General features: G+C 42.5%; 2 pseudogenes across 1 annotated transcript in view; both read left to right on the top strand.

Annotated features, from left to right (window-relative positions):
* LOC100585076 overlaps positions 1-18,825 on the top strand; it is a 1,278,821-nt pseudogene that overhangs the window by 322,795 nt on the left and 937,201 nt on the right. The window lies entirely within an intron of this gene.
* Positions 1,886-7,298, top strand: LOC100586424 (annotated as a pseudogene).

Here is an 18,825-nt window from a genome sequence, read left to right as displayed (position 1 = left end):
CAATGATAGACTGAATTAAGAAAATGTGGCACATATACACCATTGAATACTATGCAGCTATAAAAAATGATGAGTTCATGTCCTTTGTAGGGAGATGGATAAAGCTGGAAACCATCATTCTCAGCAAACTATGGCAAGGACAAAAACCCAAATACCGCATGTTCCCATTCATAGGTGGGAATTGAACAATGAGAACACCTGGACACAGGAAGGGGAACATCACACACCAGGACCTGTTCTGGGGTGGGGGGATGGGGGAGGGATAGCATTAAGAGATATACCCCATGTTAAATGACGAGTTAATGGGTGCAGCACACCAACATGGCACATGTATACATATGTAACTAACCTGCACATTGTGCACATGTACCCTAAGACTTAAAGTATAAAAAACATATATCTACATATATATACAAAAAATAATAAAGGAAAACTATACATATGGAAAGAAAAAAGAATGTTGAATATTGCTCCCACTCTCTTCTGGCTTGTAAGGTTTCTGCCGAGAGATCTGCTGCTAGTCTGATGGGCTTCCCTTTGTTGGTAATCTGACCTTTCTCTCTGGCTGCCCTTAGCATTTTTTCCTTCATTTCAACCTTGGTGAATCTGACAATTATGTGTCTTGGGGTTGCTCTTCTCGAGGAGTATCTTTGTGGTGTTCTCTGTGTTTCCTGAATTTGAATGTTGGGCTGCCTTGCTAGGTTGGGGAAGTTCTCCTGGATAATATCCTGAAGAATGTTTCCCAGCTTGGTTCCATTCTCCCCATCACTTTCAGGTACACCAATCAAATGTAGATTTGGTCTTTTCACATAGTCCCATATTTATTGGAGCCTTGTTCATTTCTTTTTACTCTTTTTTCTCTAAACTTCTCTTCTCGCTTCATTTCATTAATTTGATCTTGAATCACAGATACCTTTTCTTCCACTTGATTGTATTGGCTACTGAAGCTTCTGCATGCGTCACGTAGTTCTCATGCCATGGTTTTCAGCTCCATCAGGTCATTTAAGGTCTTCTATACACTGTTCATTCTAGTTAGCCATTCATCTAATCTTTTTTCAAGGTTTTTAGCTTCCTTGCAATGAGTTCGCACATCCTGCTTTAGCTCAGAGAAGTTTGTTATTACCGACTTTCTGAAGCCTACTTCTGTCAGCTCGTCAAAGTCATTCTCCATCCTGCTTTGTTCAGTTGCTGTCGAGGAGCTGCGATCCTTTGGAGGAGAAGGGACGCTTTGGTTTTTGGAATTTTCAGCTTTTGTGCTCTGGTTTCTCCCCATCTTTGTGTTTTTATCTACCTTTGGTCTTTGATGATGGTGACCTATAGATGGGGTTTTGGTGTGGATGTCCTTTTTGTTGATGTTGATGCTATTCCTTTCTGTTTGTTAGTTTTCCTTCTAACAGTCAGGTCCCTCAGCTGCAGGTCCATTGGAGTTTGCTGGAAGTCCACTCCAGGCCCTCAAACAGGCATTTCTTTATGTCACCTATTCTCTCCCATGTGTTTAAATCCAGGGAGAGATGTATATATGCTTTCTTCCCATTTGTTGGTAGTATGTTTGCTAGTATTTGTGCAAGAAAAGAAATTGAAAAAGTAAACATATTATATCAAAATATTGGAAAAATGGGGCCCTTAATGTACAAGATCTGTGTCTGCACTGCGTCAAGAGCTCTCTTCACTTGAACGCTGCATGTAAAATTCAACCCAATTTATGCAAAGTAGTTGAAGCCCTGTGTTAGTTCTCTGTGCTGCAAGTCATGATGGTCATTTACAGGGAGAGTCTGGGTGCCCTGAGTTGGCTCATCTGTGGCAAATGTACTGAGCACATGCTGTACATTTTTGCTCTGTCCCCAGAGCAGTCACCCTCCACCCTGCATTTAGAAGGATAGTTTTATTTCTCTTGAAGGAAAAATGCCTTTGGTTTCTGTGACCACTCCATTCTCTCTCCCATCAGATCATCTGGGAGGTTTTGTTGTCTAATCTCTGTTGGTTAAATCTTCTGTCATCCCTGTCCTGCCTGGCTCATCAGGAATCTGCAGGAGTCTGAAGAGGAGGAAGCCCCCCAGGAGTCCTGGGATGAAGGTTATTCGACTCTGTCAATTCCTCCTGACATGTTGGCCTTGTACCAGTCTTACAGGAGCACCTTTCACTCATTAGAGGAACAGCAAGTCGGCTTGGCTCTTGACATAAGCAGTGAGTACTCCATTGTGAAGGTGATAAAGCTCCAGTTCATGTCCCAGGTAGAGCCCATAATCTTTGGGCCTTGTGGCCCTTCTTGGGCTGAGAGTTGCCATCACTGTGGGCTGAACCTATATATCAATGTAGATTTCAGTCACTCTGGAGTCGAGTCTGAAGTACAGGCATGGGGTGGATCAGTGCGCTTTGCTGTCTTCCTAATCTCAGGCCATGGCTGTGCCACCCTGGACTGACTGTCAGGACATTGAACTCAAGGCAGGTGTGGCAAACTCACACCAAGCTCTGCAGCACGTGCCCAGGAGTTGTCTGTCAGATCAGCTCATCTGAATTAAATGTCTCTTGCCAGCTACAAAGTTCCTTATGAGTTTTGTTCCCAAAGCATGTGTGTGTGGTTCTTTACCCGCCCAAGGCCAGTGTCACCCTTGTCTACCTCTCAGTGAACAATGTGACCCAGGTTTCACTGAATTTATCCCCATTTTCTGTGTCTTCTAAGTTTGCTTGTTTTAGCTCATCTGTCCATCATGTTGCTGGTATGTTTTCTAGATAAATGGCTGACTTCTCACCCACAAAAGCCATAATAGCTGATGCTTCTGTGTAGAACCAAGTTTCATTTTGACTCAAGAGCTGGTACATCTCACCCCTTCATCAAATCTCAGTGTCCACAATCTCATAAACTATCAAATCCTGGGTATTTGAGGAAAGCAGCCTGAATATTGCAGTATCTCTCCTATGAGGTGTTAGAACTATTTGCCTAAAATCTATTGGGAAAAACATTGCTCATTTGTGTACACAAACCTAGGACAGAGCACATTGGGAAGATAACGTTCCAAAACAGGGGAATTTTGCCCAAGGCTTATGAAAGGAACCAAGTCAGTTCTCTCAAGACTTGACCTCAGGCCTCCTGGTATATTTCTCTCAAAGTCTCCTGTTCTCGCACTGACAAGACTGATGTCCCTGTGTTAGGATTGGACAGAGGAAGGTTTCTGTGTGCAAGGAAGAACTGCTTAATGTAAGAGGCCCCATCTGAATTTATTTGCAGGACATCGGTGGGATCAAGTGAAAAAGGAGGAACAAGAGGCAACAGGTCCCAGGTGAGTCTGAGAAATTGTGGACAGTTAATTTGATGTTGACACCTGGAGATGCCAAGTCCAGGGAAAACAGTACATGCTGAAAATAATGATTTCATCTTGTCAGAGACGTCTGAATTACGCCTACTAACATTGCTTTTGGTTCTCATTGCAATAATGTTTAGGTTTCCATTTCTTCCTACCCTTATCATTTACTAACCTAGTGAAGGTTCACCATACCTCAAAAGCTGTATTCTCATGGTGACTGCAGGGAAACTTGAGCACATTTTATGCAAAATTATTGAGGCCCCACTTTTCATGATCACTGTTCACTGTGTGTCCTGAGGGCACAAATACAGTGTCCTTTGACTCCCTCATCAGTGTGTCACCTGTCTAATTCACTGAGCTCACTCTCTCTCTCTCTGTATGTTTGTGTGTGTGTGTGTCTTTCATCCTTTTCTATCCCAAAATTTGGCACTGGTCTATCCCAAAATAAAGGCAATAATTTGTTACCTCATTAATGGATCTGTCCTTTTTCTTTTCAAACACTTCCTTATGTTACCCATGAAATCTAGCTGGGGCTATGTGGTTTCTGATTCCCCCTGGCTTATTCTTTCCTACTTTTCCAGGCTCAGCAGGGAGCTGCTGGATGAGAAAGAGCCTGAAGTCTTGCGGGACTCACTGGAGAGATGTTATTTGACTCCTTCAGGTTATCTTGAACTGCCTGACTTATGCCAGCCCTACAGAAGTGCCATTTACTCATTGAAGGAACAGCACCTTGGCCTGGCTCTTGATGTGCACAGTGAGTACCTTACTATGAAGGTGATAAGGCTCCACCTGTTCTTCCAGATAGAGGTGATATTCCTGTTCCAAGTGGTCCTTACTGACCCGAGAGATGTCATTGCCGCAGGCAGGACCTATGGGCGCATATAGGTTGTAATGAAACTGTAGTTTCAGTTGGAAGCCCAGACATGAAATGGGTCAGTGAGCATGGCTCTATTCCTAGTCTCCAGCCATGCCTGTGGCAACCTGAGCCCACTCTCAGCACTTTGGACCCAGGCAGGTGTAAAAAATTCACAGAACTATGATTTGGACTCAAGGGTTTGTAGATTTCTCCTTCATTCTCATTTCAGTGTCTAAAATTCTTGCATCCATGAACGAGCTGGGCATTTGATGAGACAGGGCTGAATACTGCAGTTTTCCTCCTAGAAATCATCTGGGGCATTTTCTTTGAATTGATGGGAACAATAAGGCATAACTGTTTGCACAAACTTGGGATAAATGATTTTGGGATAATGATCTACCAGAACAGGGATATTTCACCCTCGGTTCTGAGATGCAAACCAAAGAATCTCTATCATGACCAGCTTTCAGGCCTCCTGAAGTATATCTCTCACATTGTCCTGTTCTCATGCTGAGGAGCCTGAGATCCCTGTGTGGGGATTAGATGGTGGACTGTTATGGGTGTAGGTGAATTGGCTTATTTTGTCTGTCCCTGTCTGAATTTATTGCAGGAATTACAAAGGACCAAGGAGAGGAAGAAAACCAAGGCCCCCCATGCCCCAGGTAACTTTGAGCAATTGTGAACAGCTACTTCTGTGTTGACATCTGGAGACTCCTGGTTCAGAGAAAACAGAGCAGGCTGACATTATCAATTACATCTTTTCAACCAAGCCTGAATTATTCCTACTAACATTGCTGTTGGTTTTTGTTGCAGTAGATATTTAGGTTTCCATTTCTTCCTCCCCCTTATCATTTACTAACCTACTGTAGGTGGACCATACTTCAAAAGCTGTATTCTCATGGCGACTGCATGGAATCTTGAGCACATTTTATGGAAAATTATTGAGCACAGTCTTTTCATGATCACTGTATGCTGCGTGTCCTGAGGGCACTAACTGAGAGTGTCCTGTTACTCCCTCATCAGTGTATCACCTGGACAATTCACTGAGCTCTTTCTCTCTCTCTGTCTCTGTGTGTGTGTGTGTGTGTGTGTGTGTCTCCATTTGTCTTTCTCTTTCATTCTTTTCCATTTGGCCCTGTTCTGTCCCAACATGAAGGCAATAATTTTTTACCTCATTAATGGATCTATCCTTTTTCTTTTTTAACCACTTCCTTATGCTACCCATGAAACCTAGTTGGGGCTCTGTTGTGTCTGATTCCCCCTGGCTTATTCTTTACTTTTTCCTCCTTTTCCAGGCTCAGCAGGGAGCTGCTGGAGGTAGTAGAGCCTGAAGTCTTGCAGGACTCACTGGATAGATATGTTTTTCAACTCCTTCCAGTTATCTTGAACTGCCTGATTCATGCCAGCCCTATGGAAGTTCATTTTCCTTATTGGAGGAACAACATGTTGGCTTTTCTCTTGACGTGGATGGTGAGTACCTTTCTATGAAGGTGATAAGGATCCACTGAGTCTTCCATACAGAGATCATATTCGTGTTCCAAGTGGCCGTTACTGAGCTGAGAGATGTCATTGCTGCAGTGAGGACCTATAGGCACATGTAGGTTGAATGAAACTCTAGTTCTACATGGCTCTCTTCCTAGTCTCAGGCCATGCCTGTGGCACTCTGATTCTAGTCTCACGACATTGGACCTGAGCAGATGTGACAAATACAGAGAACTATCATTTTGACTAAAGGGTTTGTAGATTTCCTTTTTCACTCCAATTTCAGTGTCTAAAATCCTCACAATCATGAACAATGTGAGTATTTGATGAGACAGGACTAAATATTGCAGTTTTTCTCCTAGAAATCATTTGAGGGTATTTGCTTTAAATTGATTGGAAAAATATGGCATAACCCTTTGCACAAACTTGGGATAAATTATATTGGGATAACGATCTACCAGAATAGGGACATTTTACCCACAGTTTCTGGGACAAAAACCAAGGAATTTCTATCATGACCAGCCTTCAGGCCTCCTGAAATGTATCTCTCACAGTGTCCTATTCTTATGCTGAGGAGCCTGAGGTCCCTTTGTGAGGATTAGACAGTGGATTGTTATGTGTGTAGGGGAATCAGCTTAATGTGTCTGTCCATGTCTGAATTTGTTGCAGAAATTGAAAAGTACCAAGATGGGGAAGAAGATCGAAGCCCACCATGCCCTAGGTAACTTTCAGCAATTGTGGACGCTTAATTCTGTGTCAACACCTGGAGACGACAGATCCAGGGAAAACAGAGTGTGTTTGATTTCATGTTTTCAACGAAGGCTGAATCACTCCTATGGACATTGCTGTTGGTTTTCATTGCAGTAGATGTTTAGGTTTCCATTTCTTCCTCCCCTTATCATTTACTAACGTACCATAGGTTGACCATACCTCAAAAGCTGTACTCTCATGGTGACTGCATCGAATTTTGAGCACGTTTTATGGAAAACTATTGAGCTCACACTTTTCATGATCATTGTTTGCTGTGTGTCATGAGGGCAGTAATTCAGAGTGTCCTTTTACTCCCTTATCAGTGTGTCACCCGGCCAATTCACTAGCTCACTTTCTCTCTCTCTGTCTCTGTCTCTCTCTCTGTCTTTTTCTTTCATTGTTTTCTACCTGGCCCTGTTTGAAAACAACATAAAGGCAATAATTTTTTTACCTCATTAATGGATCTATCCTTTTTTCTTTTTTAACCACTTCCTTATGTTACTCCTGAAATCTAGTTGGGGCTCTGTGGTGTCTGGTTTTCCCTCGCTGCTTCTTTAGTTTTGTCTCCTTTTCCAGGCTCAACAGCATGCTGATGGAAGTGGAAGAGCCTGAAGTCTTGCAGGACTCACTGGATATATGTTATTCGACTCCTTCAACTTACTTTGTACTACCTGATTCATTCCAGCACTACAGAAGTGCGTTTTACTGATTTGAGGAACAGCACATCAGCTTGGCCCTTGACGTGGACAATAGGTTTTTTACTTTGACGGTGATAAGGCTCCACCTGGTCTTCCAGATGGGAGTCATATTCCCACACTAAGCAGCCCTTACTAAGCTGAGAGATGTCATTCCTGCAGGCAGGACCTATAGGCACGTGTAGGTTTGAATGAAACTGTAGTTCCATTTGGAAGCCCAGACATAGGATGGGTTGGTGGGCATGGCTCTATTCCTAGTCTCAGACCATGCTAGGAATGATCTGTCATACATTCTAATTTGAACCATGTATCTCTGGGTAGCTACAAAGTTCCTCAGGGATTTCATTTTGCAGGCATGTCTCTGAGCTCAAGGTCAGTGTCATCTTTGTGTTGAGCTCCTCCAAAGGTGTTACCCTGGTTTCAATGAACCTAACCTCATTCTTTATATCTTCAGTGTTGGCTTCTTTTAGCTGATCCATCTGTAACACAGGAGGGATTCTTGGCTGAGGATTGTATTTCAGAACCACCGACTGCTCTTGACAATTGTTAACCCGCTAGGCTCCTTTGGTTAGAGAAGCCACAGTCCTTCAGCCTCCAATTGGTATCAATACTTAGGAAGACCACAGCTAGATGGACAAACAGCATTGAGAGGCCTTAGCCCTGCTCCTCTCAATTCCATCCTGTAGAGAACAGGAGTCAGGAGCCGCTGGCAGGAGACAGCATGTCACCCGGGACTCTGCCGGTGCAGAATATGAACAATGCCATGTTCTTGCAGAAAACCCTTAGCCTGAGTTTCATAGGAGGTAATCACCAGACAACCGCAGAATGTAGAACACTGAGCAGGACAACTGACCTGTCTCCTTCACACAGTCCATGTCACCACGAATCACACAACAAAAAGGAGAAGAGATATTTTGGGTTCAAAAAAAGTAAAAAGATAATGTAGCTACATTTCTTTAGTTATTTTGAACCCGAAATATTTCCTCATCTTTTTGTTGTTGTCATTGATGGTGGTGACATGGACTCGTTTGTAGAGGACAGGTCAGCTGTCTGGCTCAATGATCTACATTCTGAAGTTGTCTGAAAATGTCTTCATGATTAAATTCAGCCTAAACGTTTTTCCGGGAACATTGCGGAGTCAATGCTGTGAGTTTCCAACCTCAGCCCATCTGCGGGCAGAGAAGGTCTAGTTTGTCCATCACCATTATGATATGAGGACTGGTTACTTGGTTAAGGAGGGGTCTAGGAGATCTGTCCCTTTTAGAGACATCTTACTTATAATGAAGTATTTAGGAAAGTGGTTTCCAAAAGTATAAATATCCTGTATTCTAATGATCATCCTCTAAACATTTTATCATTTATTAATCATCCCTGCCTGTGTCTATTATTATATTCATATCTCTACACTGGAAATTTTCTGTCTAATTTTTCCTGTGCCTTTGTTTTTGCTAGTGTCTGTTGCAAAAAAAAAAATTCTCTGCCTGAGTTTTAATTTTTGTCCAAAGTTAATTTTAATCTATAAAATTAAAAACTCTTGCCTATCACTCTGGACTGTTGGATTGTTTTTTACATTCAGTGTTATAATCTTTGATTGTGCTGATTTGTTTTGGTGGGTACTGACGCGAATTAATAAAACCATTTCATTTCTCTATTTTCTAATCTCTTCCACATTGTAAGCTATGTTTACCATATGTAGCAGAATGTATTTACTACATTTCATGGTTCTAGTCATTTGTATTCTTCATGAGTGTGAGTGTGTGTGTGTGTGTGTGTGCGCGCCTTTGGCATTTAGGAAGGGTTGTAGAGCTCATGTTTAATATTGCACTAAAAATGTTTTTGATAGTTTTGCTCCCTTTGAACTAGACACACTTCTAATATTTAGTTTATACGTTTTAAATTATAACTTTCAGAGTCAAATATTTCCATACAACAGGCAATTACATGATGTGTTTTCTTTTTCCTACCTTCTTTACCTGCCACTTCTCATAACAGTATTTGAACCTAAACATATACCAGTGACATTCTGTGATTATCATCTTGCCCCCACCTTGGTTTTTGGTTTAGATCCACAATGAAATATATTAATGCTCATGAGCTATTCAAAAGTGAATGTCACAGTCATCACTTGCTGAGTGGTACTCATCCTTAACAGACTTCTCATGAGGGAATCAGGTCTCGCTGAGTTTAGCATGTTTAATAATCTTTCTCACGGTCTTGATACATGGATCGCATTACTGGATATAAGGTGCTTGCCCAAAATGATTTTTCTTGAGTTTTTAGGAGATACTGTCTTCCTTGGGGGACATACATGGTGTTTGCTCTCATTGTGGGATTCTATTTTGTTCTACCAGGACCTCTAATTTCTGCCAGTTACTTCATTCATTTGTTCTCTTCCCCACGAGTCTCCAGAGGATGCTTCCATGGTCCACGCCTCCCCATCTCCCAGCAATTCTGCGTTTCCAAGATTGGCACCTCTGGTCCTCTGCACGGTGGAAGCCCCTTCCTTTCAATTCCCCAGTAGCCAGTGCTCTAATCCACCAGGTCTCAGGCATGATCTGTGTTTCTCCACACTCGCTTTCTGAGGATAGTTTTACCTGGGTTCTATCAATCATGAACAGGCCCTCCCTGCTGTCCTGGCCTCTATTTGCATAGTGTTTCCTGCTCCCTCTGCTGTCGTGTGGCTCCCAGACCCGGCTAAATAAAATCACCCGAGGGCCACAGTGTTCCCTAGCCCTGGTGTGTAGGGGCAGGATTATGGGTGGGATTTTTAAGTCTCTAAGTTAACCCCTAGGGCTTTGAAGTGTATGTTGAGAAATTCAGCTGTTATCATCCTAGGTGGACTTGCTCTCTCCCATCCTCCTACTTCAAATGCAGAACTTCAATCGTGTACAAAAGAAGACCGAATCATATAATAGAACACACCCTTATTCATTGGCTGGCTTCACCAATCATCTCATGGCTGAACTTTTAAAAATACAATCTTAGCCACATACTTATGAAACGTATATGTGTGTGTATATATATACATGAATTTGCTTCTGAGATTATGGAGGCTGAAATTACCAAGATGGAGGGAAAGCTGGATACCCAGAAAAGCATTTGTTTTTCATTAGGCCTCTTAATTCTCTCCTGGCCTTTGATTGATTGCATGAGGCCCACCCCTATTAAGGAGGGCAATCTGCTTCACTTAGACTGCCCATCCCAATGTTAATCGCATCCAAAACACTTTCTGGAGCACAACTAGAATCATGTTTGGCCAAATGTCCTGGCACCCTGGTGCTCGGTCACAGTGACACGTACAAGTAACTATCACACAGGCCCTTTGTCATATTTGTGATTTCTTCTGTTTTTCTCCCAATCTGCAGCTTATATTTGTTCTCTTAATACTGTCTTGAGCAAAAACTTTTAATTTTTATAAAGTTGAATTTATCAATGTTTTCTTTAATGGTTTGTGTTTATTGATAACAAAGAACACTTTGCTTAACTCTGTGTCATGAAGATTTTGTCTTATATTTTCTGCTATACTTTTTCTAGTTTTATAGTTTATATTTAGTTGCATAATTCATTTTGACTTAGTTTTTTAGTATCGAGGTTCAGGTGAATTTTTTTCCTTTGGGGAGATGCATGTCCAGTTGTTTCTACACAATTTGTTGAAAAGAGAATGTCTTCTCCACTGAATCATATTTGGACCTTTGTCAATCCATTGGGTGCTTGAGACTGGTGAGAGGACTGTCCTGGTGTTGGGACAGAGAGACAGGGCATGAAATAGGGTCGTTCTTACGGGAAAAATTAAGGAAGACACATTTTTCTATGAGGAATAGGAAAGCCCCAAGCACAATTGGGGTACCCTCTACCAGCATGTTGTAACACACTCATCTCTGCTCTACCTGTCCTGCTGCAAAAGCTTGGGTGTGCATAGACACTGAGGTCGAGTGGTGTCTTTGGGCACTTTTGAGCATTGACACCAAAGCTCCAGCATCAAATCTTAGAATATCAAGCAGCTGGGTGGATTACCTGAGGTCAGGAGTTCACGACCAACCTGACTAGCATGGTGAAACCCCATCTCTACTAAATACAAAAAAAATTAGCCAGGCATGGTGGTGCATGCCTGTAATCTGAGCTACTTGGGAGGCTGAGACAGGAGAATCGCTTGTGTACCTGAGAGGCAGAGGTTGCAGTGAGCTGAGATCACACCATTGCACTCCAGCCTGGGCAACGAGAGCAAAATTCCATCCCCCACCAAAAAAAAAAAATAAATAAATAAAAGAATATCAAGCAGCCAAAGAAGCAGGAAAACATGACACATAATGAACAATCTAATAATCTAGTTGAAATTGACACACATGTTGGAAATACAAGAAAAGGACATTAAAGCATTTAGTATAATTGTATTTTAATTAAATGGGGAGGTTGAAGGTTTTTTAAACACGAAATTCTGTAGATAAAAACTGATTTACAGTCTGAAATGGAAGAAGGCACTGGATTAAACATTGCAGAAGAGAAGATTATTGAACTAGAAGGAATAGAAGTTGAAACTAACATAAATGAAACACACAGTAACAAATGACTTGAAAACATAAAAAGACCATCAGCATCAAAACTTTAAACTCCCTAGTATAGGGCTAAATGGAATTCCTGAAGGGCGTGTAGTGGAGAAGAGAGACAAAGATATTTAAAACATACTGGATGAAAGATTTAGAAGCTCCAAGGAAACCATAAAGTTCAAATATTACAGAAATATGATTATTCTAATAATCATAATCTAAGAAGAAGAAACATGAAGAAAACTTCACCAAGGAACACCTTAATCAAATCCATCAAAACCAGTGATGAGAAAATCCTAAAAGGAATAAAAAGGGACAGAACATGTTACAGAGCACTAAATATAAGGATGGCATAGATTTCTCACACAAACAAGAAGTGTGCAAGACCATGGCTTTTTGCCGCTGCGGCTTTTTGCCCCCGTCGCCGCGGCTTTTTGCTGTTTTCCCCCAGGCCGCGCGGCTTTTTGCCTCCCGCCGCCGCCGCTTTTTGCCCCGGCCTCCGCGGCTCTTTGCTCCCGCCACCGCAGCTTTTTACCACCACGGCTTTTTGCCCCCGACTCCGCGGCTTTTTGCCCCCGCCGCCGCGGCTTTTTACCGCTGCCGTCTTTGCACCCCGCCGCCGCGGCATTTTGCTCCTTTTTCCCCCGGCCGCCGCGGCTTTTTGCCCCCCGCCCCGCCCGCCGCCGCGGCTTTTTGCTCCCGCCACCGCAGCTTTTTACCAACGCGGCTTTTTGCGTCTTTTTGCCCCCGCCGCCACTGCCGCTTTTTGCCCCCCGCCGCCGCGGCTTTTTGCCCTCGCCCTCGCGGCTTTTTACCGCCGCAGCTTTTTACTCCCGCTGCCACCACTTTTTGCCCCCATCACCGCGGCTTTTTTTGCCCCGCCGCCCCGGCTTTCTGCCGCCGCAGCTTTTCCTGCCCGCAGCCGCGGCTTTCTGCCACCTTGGCTTTTTACCGCCGCGGCTTTTTGCTCCCCGCCGCCCCGGCTTTTTGCCGCCGCGGTTTTCTGCCACCGTGGCTTTTTGCCGCTGCGGCTTTTTGCCCCCGTTCCTGCGGGTTTTTGCGGCTTTTTCCCCCGGCCGCTGCGGCTTTTTGCCTCCCGCCGCCGCGGCTTTTTGCCCCCACCGCCACGGCTCTTTGCTCCCCGCCGCCACAGCTTTTTGCGTCTTTTTGCCCCCGCTGCCACAGCTTTTTGCCCCCGTCGCTGCGGCTTTTTACCGCCGCGGCTTTTTGCTCCCGCCGCCTCGGCTTTTGGTGCCTTTTCCCCTTGGCCGCCGCGGCTTTTTGCCCCCCCGCTGCTTTTTGCCCCCGCCCTCGCGGCTTTTTACTGCCGCGGCTTTTTGCCCCCGCCGCCGCTGCGGCTTTTTGCTCCCCGCCGTCGCCGCCGCGGCTTTTTGCCTTCGCCCTCGCGGCTTTTTGCTCGCTGCCGCCGCGGCTTTTTGACCCCGCCCTCGCGGCTTTTTGCCCCGCGCCTTTTTGTCCCCGCCGCCGCGCCTTTTTGCGGCTTCTTGCCCCCCAGCCGCCGCGGTTTTTTGCCGCCGCAGCTCTTTACTCCCGCCGCCGCGGCTCTTTGCCCCCGCTGCCGCGGCTCTTTACCGCCGCGGCTTTTTGCTCCCTCCGTCGCGGCTTTTTGCCCCCGCTGCCGCGTCTTTTTGCCCCCGCTGCCGCGTCTTTTTGCCCCTGACTCGCGGCTTTTTGCCGCTTTTTTTGCTTTTTTTAGCTGGCTGGTTTGCTACTCTTTGTAAGAAAAAAAAACAAACAGAAAAAAAGCAAAAAGAAAAAAGCACACACACACACACACACACACCACACACACACACACACACACACACACGAATGCTTTTCTCCAGGACCTGGGAACAATGTATTTGAAACATAAATGTGAAAAAAGATAGTACTCGATCTCACAATTTTGCAGTAAGATAGAAGCCTAATTTTATCAGGCACTTAGTTCCAAGTTGCAAAACAATTTTCACAAAGGTTAGAAGTTTATTTTTCCTTTTTTTTTTTTTTTTGAGACGGAGTCTCGCTCTGTCGCCCATATTGGAGTGCAGTGGCGCAGTCTTGGCTCACTGCAAGCGCGGTCTCTGGGGTTCACGCTATTCTCCTGCCTCAGCCTCCCGAGTGGCTGGGACTACAGGCGCCCGCCACCACGCCCAGCTAATTTTTTGTATTTTTAGTAGAGATGGGGTTTCACCATGTTAGCCAGGATGGTCTTGATCTCCTGACCTCGTGATCCACCCGCCTCAGCCTCCCAAAGTGCTGGGATTACAGGCGTGTGCCACCGCGCCTGGCCTATTTTTCCTTTTAATAAAGCCAATTATGAAACCTAGATCATGTTTCTGGTTACCAGGTGAATTTAGGATAAACTGCTCCAAATGGTGCTGTCAAATTTTCCTGCTTGAAGGCTACTAATATTGATCTTGATAACATATATGTTTTATAACTCAAACCAGACTGTGATGTTTAAACACTACATGTTTTGCTTCTGGGGCACATCACAGTCTGGTTTGAGTTATAAAACAATTTTTATCTCCTACCTTTGTGGAGAGGCATTCTAGGTTGGGAGGCAATGTTTTAATTATATTTCCGAAGCACTGTTCAGAATTACAAGATCAAATATAAACATAAAAGGTGCCGATCAGGCTTCATACTAGAAGGGACTTTGGCAGATACCCATCAAATTTTCTTTCAGGCTTTCTTCCCCCAAGCCACAATTGTTCAGTGAAAATCTTGCCTGCCCTCAAAATCTGAATGCAGTATGATCTCGCTGCCTATTTTGGGCTCTGCAGTTTCGTCTGGGGCACAGTTAGAAAAGATTTGTAATAAAATAACCTCATAAAGTGGCAATCATCAGTTCCAGCCCTGTCTTTCAATGCACGTGGTGACTTTATAACAGAAATTGATTCAGAGAACATGGGCCTGGAAGCGCAATCAGACATGTACATGCGCACTGAGTTGGCCTCTTCCACTTCCCTGTCTCTCTGGGGACCTAAATCTGCACCACTAAATTTTGAATGCAGGATCTGGGGCTCTTCAGAATGCTCTATAGCAGCCTTCCTGGGAGGACTCTCTTCTCCAACTTGTCTCTTCCTGCTGTAAAACCCAAGAATACAGAACAGATGAGATCCCTCATAGAATTTACACACAAGGGGAATTTGCCTCCCCTGAGATTCATAAAACAGGGCCAGCCTTCAGTCTGAGGATTACAGAAAATCCAGGGCAGACCTTTCTTGTATCATGAGAGATCAATACAGACCCTATAAAGCAGGAGGATCGCTCAGGGTGGGGCCTGTAGAATCTTTTAGATCTTGTTCACCAACATGCTGCCGTTGTGTGAGGAGCTTCTGGTGGTCAATGCAGAATCTATAAGTGTAAACAAGCATTAACATAAAAACTACCACTTCCAGGGACACCAGAACCTGCCTTGTTTAGAATGTTAAATATATCTTTTCCAAAAAATTGATAATATTTGATTATCTAATCAAAATATTATAACTACATTAAACCTTACATAGATGTTAAAATTCTGTTAAACTTTCTCGAATTTTGTTTAAATGATCTTAAAATTCTACACTTTGGAATACTGACTTCCATTCTTTAAAATCTGTGCTTTTCTAGGCAGCCTATCCTAAATGTTTGTATTTAAATAAAGTCTTTTAAACTTAGATTCTAATCTTCTTGATGATTTTAGGTTGACATAACTATAGTCACCATGTTGTGAAAGAAATCTCAAAAACATATTCCTCTTTTGGGTTTCTCATAAACAGTTTGGCCACAGAGTCAAGGAAAGAACATTGGAGTGTCTGAGAGCGTGGGTCTTGACTAATTTTAATCAGCGTTCCTGGGCACAGAGGACATACCCTCCATTTCATTCCTGATGCAATATTTGATGTAGTTCATGTTACTATAATCTTGTTACTGTGATCCACCAAAATATGAGGTTAAAAGACCTTTCAATCTTTTAGGAAGAAAAAGTGTTATATTTTCCTCATCTTTTTGAGTTTTGTGGTCAGAAACATGCACTGGCAGACAGGATTTTTTAAATTTCCAATAATTTGTAGCTTAGGATTTGTGTCCAGTGTTTTTCTGTCTCCTACCTCTGCAGCTACCTTCTCTGACTCATGTTTTTCTCACATGAGCTGAGAATAAAATGTCTTCAGATTGGGAGTGTCCATGATTTCCGATGTATCTTACTCTGTTTAATGAATAGTAGATGCGTGTCAGTTTTTTGACGGCATCTAAAATATCACAATTCTTATCTTGCCATTTGTGCATTTTACACAAATATTTAATAATACTTTTATTAGCCAGGAAGGGCAATTCCCTTTTCTGATATTGCTAGCTGTGTTTCTTGGGTTGCCACTATTGCCACTGAATGAAAAAACCTTTTCTTCACCAAACCAGGTAATCTGCAGTTCTCATCATCGCTTTATGCTGTTGATGAGCAGTCATATGTTTTTCAATGCTATTTATAAAGTACGGTAAAATCGATGAGGAATATGATGCTTTTGATTGTTATACTAATAAAACACAGGATATTTTGTGATATATAGCTATACTTAAATATGTCAGGAAGAATGCAAGTAACTATTAAAATAATATTGTTAATAAAATTATGTTGTAGAATTCCAAATCCTGGCTCATGAATCTGATGTACAGCTGAGGCCAAACAGTGTCACTGATGCTTGGAGATAGAGGAAGGTTTATTCAATGGGGCCAAAGTAAGAATGTAGGAGAGAAAATTTCTCAAATCCATCTGAAAAAACAAAGCAGCATCAGGGGATGTTTATTCAGCCAGAAGTTAAGGAAAGGGGAGATTAAGGGAATTGAGGGGAAAAGTGTGTATTTCTTCAGTCTCAGATAACATCCGGACCAACAAGACTTCTCGGTGTCAACAGCTGGTAACAATGTCCTTCAAGGCATCTATTTCTTCTGCAAAATATTTCTGTGACCCTCCTGCTTGACAAAGAAAATTATCTCTTCCTGCTTGACAACAGTATATCAACAATTTAAAATTTTATTATAGAAACAAGGGATGCTGGCTTTTGTGCAAGCAAGCAAGTGTTTAATTAGAAATTTCATTATTTCAGTCGCTAAAAATGCTGGGGTGCTGAAATCTCAAGGGGCTTGGTGATAATACAACACTAAACAATAGCTATTATTATAAAACTGAGGAAATAAGTATTATAAAACTTTATTTTTGTCTAAGGCAACATTCTGTAATATAAAATAACATTGGTTTTGGAAATGGCTTCTTTCTTTGAAGTCCTAATTTTTTTTCAGACATTTGATCTAAGCACATAGACTTTATGATTAGTTTTTAGTTCCTGGTTCACTTGATGATGTTTTTCCTGACATTTCCATGATTGCATGGATGCTTTCGGGCTTGCAATATCATAAACAAGCTAAGATGAAAGTGAGAACAAGGAAGATGAACTTGATCTGCATTATCTCTCTCTGAGAGTACTCAGGGGCTTCACCCTCAGCCTGAGGACAAACTGTCACTGCTCAGAGCAATCTGAGATGTGCATTCAAATACGTATATTTGTATGGTGTCAGATGGCACCCAATTCTCCATGCTCATTCCAATCTATATGACCTCTATGGATTTTTCTTCTTTTGCTTTTCTCCCAGGTCTGCATCATGTTTTCAGATCCCATGATTATTTCATGTTGGCATTGATGGATTCAGCAAGTAAAACTACCAGACACACAGTTACATCTAAAAAGCAGAAAGACAACTACTAACTCTGTAGTATAAGTATTTGGATACTCTATTTGTAATTCATTATCTGAAATTTATTTAACTATCTTGTACTTTATTTGTTAACTCTCATCTGTGAGAAACATAGTGCTCTCTAGTCCAGGCTCAACACCAATGCCCTCCAGAGTCTCTTTGGAGAGGGAGGGCTCTTGCTGATGTAGGAGAAACACTTTTTTATTAGTACATCAGAATTACTTAGAGTGAAGAGCATACATTAGAGGTGATGAACTGGATATCCCATGTGGTAAGAGAATAAAATATTAAAATTTTAATCTGTTTTCTATTATTTTTATCTCTTTTGGGTATATGAACTATCATATAAGAGGATAAAAATAAAATAATTCAGATATGAAGTTATTAAATAATTTCATGAATATTAGCATTTTATGTCTAAATATTGTTTTACTTGTATGGGATTGTGAACCTTAAGATGTGGAGACCATTGAGCCTTTAAGGCAATTTTCTTCTGGCAATTCTCTGGCTTCTTATTGTTAGCAAACTTCTGAATGATTCTACTCTGAGGTCATGCCAAGATGGTCTTCTGTTGTTGGATAAATTCCTCTATCAGGGAAAAAATAAGTTTATTGGGCTGTGTTTTCTTGCTATCTGGGGGGTTGAAAAACCTAAGTGTTGGTCTCTTTTCTTCTCAGTTGAGTTAGGGGAATAACATGCATTGCCACAAAACAATTCCTTCAGTTCTGGAGTCCTTAAACAGATTGTCTTCTTCCTACCACCTTTCAGAGCTCTCTGGAAAGCTTCCTGTGTGATTTTTCAAGGTTTATAGCTGTAGTTAGTGGAGAAATGCAGGGGAAAATGGGTCTGTTATAAGAAAAATTTTACACTGTAATGTTTCCCTGTCCCACAATCTGGAAGGGAGCTGAGACCGAATAATGATCCAGACCAATCCAGCTTGGCAAGTAGATAAGTATATTAAGACTTACATGTGGGACCCTCCTAGGAGGCAGCAGGACAGCTTTAGAGTCCACATCACCTCCCATCTCTAAGCTGCTTTTAAGCTACTTTTACAGCTCTTTGCCTACTGTGTGTGTATCATGGGAATCTCCCTTGGTATGTTCTCAGATACTCTCTAGGATGTTTGCATTCTCAGAATCACCTGCTCCTCAGCTGGTCCCTATGGCCTTGGCTCACTACCTGGCCTTCAGTGCTCAAGCAGTGGATTTACACCTTTAAGTAATCTAGTGGAGGACTTGTCACCCTACAGAGTCTACATCGTCCTTTCCAGACTCAGAGTTTCTACTCACAGAATTTTGTTGACTCAGGATTCTTCTGACATCCTGAACTAATTTAAGATTGCCTGGAAAGTCTTCCAACAAATCAGTAATAAAATTTATTCCTTATATCCTATGTCATCTTGAACATAATGGAATACATGGCCCAAACAAACTCACCAGTGTTAGCCCACCAGTGTTGCA

The sequence above is a fragment of the Nomascus leucogenys genome, chromosome 12 (assembly GCF_006542625.1).
Source record: "Nomascus leucogenys isolate Asia chromosome 12, Asia_NLE_v1, whole genome shotgun sequence".
In the NCBI taxonomy this organism is placed as follows: Eukaryota; Metazoa; Chordata; class Mammalia; order Primates; family Hylobatidae; genus Nomascus; species Nomascus leucogenys.
This window is presented reverse-complemented; position numbering and strand designations above follow the sequence as displayed.